Genomic DNA, 6,000 nt, shown 5'->3' on the forward strand with positions numbered 1-6,000 from the left:
CGGGGAGCCCCCTGAGCTGGCACCACGTGACTACCGCGGGCGCGGGGCCGACACATCCGGCGGGAAGATGGAGGGGGAGGGGGGGGGGAGGGCGCTGACCAGCTGCGCCGCCGGCCGGCCGTCTGGGCTCTCCGGCAGGCGAGAGGGCGCCCGAGCAGGGCGCGGCCAGTCGGCCCGCGCCGGCCACCCGGCCGGCCGCCGCCTTTGTCCAGGGCCAGCCGGGAAAAAGAGCGGTTCAAGGACCCTGGGGTTCATCATCGCACCCCTCGGGCCGGGCCGGGAGGGCGCCACAAAGGCTGCGCCGACGCCCCGGCCGCGACCTGCTGACGCCGGCGATTATTTTCGGGCCAGGCTGTATAAACGGAAATAGAATGTCGCCGCAGTCGGCCCGTTTCCACAGACTATTTCTGAACACACGGCCATGGGTGGTGTGGTAGTGAGAGGTGCAGCAAACGTTGAGCTTTAAAATAGCTGGCTGAAGGTTATATGAGCCTGTATGTGTTGATGACATCAACAGTGGACGGCGATATCATCGGTTTCAAGCCAGTCGACCGTTACGTATCAGCGCAGGAGGTACTGGAATAGCGTGCTAGCTGATATATGCGCAAATGCCTTGCTCTGGCCAAGCCGTCCCTGCCGGCCGAGTGCATAGAAAACCGGGAGTAAGCCGACTTCTCCCCTTTTAGTCCGGTACTCAAACGCCCACGCATCCAACCACAGAACCAAACACAGGTCAGATGCATCCACCAAGCAGGGACTGCGGCAGCAAGGGAAAGCAGAGGAGGAAGGCGTTACTCCCATCCCGGGATAAAGTAGCACTCGCCCTGATCCGCCGTTCTTCGTAACGCGGACTGATAAGGGGGGGGGGGGCTGCGACCCCCTGGCGTTCTCAAACTAATGAAGGTCAAGCTCAGCAGGAACACCGGTGGGTCGGTATTAGCAAGATGTCGTGACTGGTGCTAGTTTTTAAGTCATAATGTCAATAATTGGCCTGATCATGGCGGGCCAGAGGTCGCATTTTCCAAAAATGGCCTTTTCAGCTTGACATCACTACCTAGGAGACCATGTCTTGCGGCGACAGCACATCTGAACAGGCGCGTTCCTTGTTCAACCGAGTACAGCGGTGTATATTCCTCTGTGTTTTGGCCGCACATTTCTGATACATGACTCCGTTCAGGCGGCAATGTTGCCACATGTCGCCAATGACTCCGTTTGTGGCAAAGTGGCAATGTTGCCCCGCCGCGTGCTATGCAGCACCGTCGGTAACCGCCCGCCCACCCGCGCAGGTCGTACATCGCCGCGCAGTGTTCTTCAACGGATGCTGCTCCGGAACTAGACAAACTAGGAAGACGTTTTTGGTGTAAAAAAACACGCCCGATGCATGTACCACGGGCTGCTGAAAATGTGGGCGCAATTGCGTAGCGTGACGGAGAGGCATCCTCAAAAACCTTAGGACTGCATCCCCCCCCCCCCCCCCCACTCCCAATATCCTGGCGAGTGTTAATATCTGGAACACTGGCGTTGCATGATCAGAAACGACGTCAAACAAAACCTCAGCTTGCCCCGTCCACCTCCAGATACGACACGGCGGGACTGTGACCACATCTCCGTAATCGGAAGCTCGTCCAAACCTTTGTTAAATACCGTTTAATGCTAAATAATTGAAAGAAATCAAGGTTGTTTGTGTTTAAGCCCGAGCTTCTGGGTGGTTTACATCCTTCAACGCCCACCTAGACATGCTTGTCGCAAAATATAGGCAAATAGACCCCACAGCGAGGTGGGCAACAGTGTGCAGAACCTGACGTCCAAAGAACGGTGACGGTGCAGTGAGCGGAACACAGACTAGCCCGTATGCCAGAGCTGTCGCCTGGAGCATTCGCCAGTCCCAGACTGGTCATGCTCCGGGTGCACCTTTCTCGCCCCCCCCCCCCCCTTCGGCGGGATGACCCGGTGTCACCAGTGAGGCGGTCACCAGGTAGATCGCACGACAGCCCAAAAATCAACCGCCAAATAATATGCTGTCAAACTGGATAAAAAGAAGATATTTACGTGATATCGAGTAGCAGAGATCGCGATCGCGACCACCCAATCCACTAATTAACGTTCCTGCGACGGGCCTCGGTCGGCTTTCTCACAGAGCCGGCGACGTGCCGTTCTCCGCGGGCGGAGCGCAGTTCTTACGGACGCACGTGTTAAAAAGCCGGAAAAGAAAACACGCGGCCGGCGTGAGTACGCGACGCCAGCGGCCTTCCCACAGTTCTGGGTTACCGGGAAGTTCTCGCCGACGTCCCCCCCCCCCCCCTCCCCCCCCCCCAGGCGTCCAGTCACGCCGCGGCTTCAGCACACAAGATGGTGTGACATTTGATAGCAGGAACGGAGATCGTAATTAGACGATAGTTGAGCGGAAATTGCGAATGTTGCATTTTCCAGCTGTCCGTAATCAGCGGATATTTCATTCACGTCTCGATCACATTGCGCGGTGCAACAAAGTTTCCGTGCGTTGTTCTTACGCTTACCCTCCGCAACACGATGCAGCGCAGGACCAGTTCACAGCAGCACTCCAGGCGGCCACTGTTTCACGAGCTTCTCATCCTTTTACAACGTTCGCCCTCGTCTCGCAGCCTCAGTCAGCCTCAGACTCGCGGACTCTCGGACTCAACCTCAATCCCGGCGACATTTCGACGAGTCACAGTTTGTCCGAGACAACGAAACGTGTATTAGAGGACGAATGACCCTCATTCAGCATTACAAACGAATGGCGTAGCTGTAATTTCACTTGTCATTACAGATAGATCACCGCTGGAGGTCAGATGGGATCAACCCCGTGTGCTCGTCAGCATCGATGAACCGGTGTCAAGGGTCACACCTGCTTCACGCCGGGTGACATTCGTGCCGTGACACGACCAGCTGCCACCGCGCGCCGGCCAGCAGCCGGGGGCGCCGCCCAGCAGCTGCTGGACGCGTGGGTGTGTGCGCAGACGACAGCTGGTCTGTGAGCTCCGGCAGCAACAGCGCCCCTGCCCGAGCAGCACCGTCGTCTAGCCAGACCCCAGCAGCCCAGCGTGAGGTCGGCCGCCCCACACAGTCCGTCCCGGAGCGGACCTGCCCCAGTGTCAGGCCTGCAGACCGGTCCGACACAGGCGACCCTACGCACCACCTCGACCTCCATCTCTACCTCGACCTCGACCTCGACCGGAGCGATTTTCAGGTCGCTGACAGGCGACGGCTAAGCGAAGACGACAGCCGGCGGTACGACAGCGCTTGTCGCGTGGTCGGTGTCGACTCCGTGCCCATGGCTGTGCCTTTGCTGTTCGTTAGGGATCCAGTTACACCCCGGATATGTCATAGAATGAAAAGTAGGTATATGATGTTGCATGAAATGAATTAACGCGACACCCTCCGCCCAAATTTTCACACCTAAACCAGGGTTTAGTTTCCTGTTCAGTAGAAGATTGGGAGTCATGAGTTGTTCCCCCCCCCCCCCCCGACTAGGACGCCCCTAACTTTAAGAAGAAAATGAGTCAAGTCCGTCGGTAAGCTCGTTTGTCGGCCATATTGGGAGCACGTTTGTTCACTTTTTCACCGCCTAGCCCCCAATTCATTTTGAGAAACTATGCTTCTGACCCTAAACGCTTTTTTCGCTATTCTAGAAAGTCTCGCTTCGGGTCGTGTCGCGAGGCCTCGGCACCATCGTGACCTACGGCGACCCTGTGGCCCATGACCTACGACCAGATCGAGACATTGGTGGAACTTTCCGGATGTCCACCAACTTCAGCGCCGGCTTGTTCGTCCGGCGACATGGTAAATGTTTACTGTCGTCAGGTTCAGCGCGATACGGCAGACCCGGCAGACGCAGCAGCCGGCAGACATGACCGCACGAATGCGCGGTGGATTTCCGGCTCTTTTCATTGTGGTCCCGAGATGGGAAGAAAAAAAAGGATGTCAGAAAAAAAACAAAGACGATTGAAAGTTTAGAGGACGGCATAACCAAGGAATCAAGCTGGGCGGCCTACGCACGAAATGATTGCCACACTTTCAGCTCCTTTTCACCACTAGATATGTAATTTTCATACTTATGAATACCTAACCGTTAAGTTTAACGAGATCCAAAAAACGGGTATTGAGTGGTTAAAACTGAATCCCGAGACGATTGTGACGGAAAAACGTAGGGCAAAAAGAGATAGGAGTTAGCTGATGGCTGCTTATTACATAAGCACGTGGGCATGACGGTGAACCGTCCGCATGCTAATTTCCGGAGAATGTTCTGGTCTACATTCTCACGGTGTGTGAACTGAATCAAATTACGGACCAAAAGACCACAGATTGATATATAAACGCGCCGTATAATTCCTGAATTAATGATATCGTGAATAAAGGTTTGACCAAAGTGTAGTCTATGCTTCGAGACATTAAGGCCATCACACCAGGCTGTTACGAATACAGATGCACTATCAGCCACGAAAAGGGGACTTTGAAAATGCAAAGGTAACGTCGAATTCTTGCGTCGAAAAACGGGCGCAAGCCATTACGCTCTGCCCGAATCGAGCCCACCAAGTACCTCCAGCATCTCTGCAAGAGCTGCCAGCGAAAGTCAACATGCAGCGCCGGATGCAGAAATGCCGTGTCACAGCCTGGCCCGCCAGCCCCCCCCCCCCCCCTCCGCCCTCCCTCCTAGATCCGCACCAGCGTTCCACAGCGCAGCATCCCTCCCAGGTTAGTGCTCCTTCAGCTCAGCACCACCTGGTAGATCAGCGCAGCACCGCCGGCTCATCATCTATCTGCGGAGCGCAGCACCAGCGTGTCTGACCGGCGGCCGCTGAGCCGGGCGGCGGGCGGGCCGGCCGGGGTCGGTCAGTGCCGGCCGGCAGACGCTCGGGGTCGGCCAGCACCGACCGGCAGACGCTGGGCCGGACAGGCGCGGCCGGCCGGGGTCGGTCAGCACCGGCCGGCAGACGCTGAGCCGGGAGGCGGGCGAGGCCGGCCGGGGTCGGGGTCGGTCAGTGCCGGCCGGCAGACGCTGGAATGCCGCCCGCCAGCCGGCACGTCCGCGCCGATGAACTGATCGGAATGCCGCACTGGGTCATGCTAGACTGCGCCGGCGCCGCTGCACGGCCGCCGTGATGGCTGCAGGTGGGCACGGCACCGGCGCGGCGGCACTGGCGCCCGGCCGCGCCCCGCTCGGCCCGGTCGGCGGCACGGCTCGCGGTCCGGAGCGTCTCGGCGCCGGCTCCGCTGCCGGACGGGCAGGACCAGCCTCCCCCGGCAACACGCCGTCCGGCAACGCTCCGGCGGCCGAGCATCGTCCTTGCTTCACTAAACACCACCACCGCTGAGATCAGAACCGCCCTCGCCCAGTCACAGCTCAGGTGGCCGCCTGGCAGTGGTACGGAGGGAGATCAGGATCGACAGGGAGCCCAGACCAGGATCAGGAGACGGAGACTGGGAGAGCGCACCCTCCCCAGCTCCCCAACCGCGCTACGTCACCGCCCCCAGCTTTGTGACCGCGCTCGGTCAACTGTCAGCTGCTGCGAGTCACTATTCCGGTCGACAGGGATGGGAATGCCTGTACCGCAGAGTCCCGCGGAGCAAAAGCCGCTACCCTGGTGGCGGCGCGCGACGGAGCACAAGCCAGCGCCTGGAGCACCACACAGGCTCGCCGGGAGCGCCCGTGTCTCACAGTGCTCGACCACATACCCGGCGACGTGCCTGTGCGCTATCCTCCCCTCACTTGTCACGGCGGCCAACGCAGAGATGACAGCCGGCAAAGGATAATATTATGGGACTCAAAGCGGTTTACAGTTCGCCCACGTTCCCAGCATAGCATTACTGCCTGTAAGAACGACCAGAGGAATCCATCGCGAGCAAAAGCAGGCAAGGTCATGGCGAATCCAATTCTTGCGCCCGTAGTTAAAAGGAGCCCGCACATTTGACGCAGCGGAGTGGGGAAAGCTAACAGTAGTGGCAGCTGTAACGCAGCGCCAGCCGATAATATTTTGCGCA

General features: G+C 58.4%; 1 protein-coding gene across 1 annotated transcript in view; it reads right to left on the reverse strand.

Annotated features, from left to right (window-relative positions):
- Positions 1-6,000, reverse strand: part of LOC119089853 (cyclin-dependent kinase 6) — a 51,915-nt gene that overhangs the window by 30,713 nt on the left and 15,202 nt on the right. The window lies entirely within an intron of this gene.

The sequence above is a fragment of the Pollicipes pollicipes genome, unplaced genomic scaffold, assembly GCF_011947565.3.
Source record: "Pollicipes pollicipes isolate AB1234 unplaced genomic scaffold, Ppol_2.1 Scaffold_3087;HRSCAF=3621_pilon_pilon_pilon, whole genome shotgun sequence".
Taxonomy (NCBI): Eukaryota; Metazoa; Arthropoda; class Thecostraca; order Pollicipedomorpha; family Pollicipedidae; genus Pollicipes; species Pollicipes pollicipes.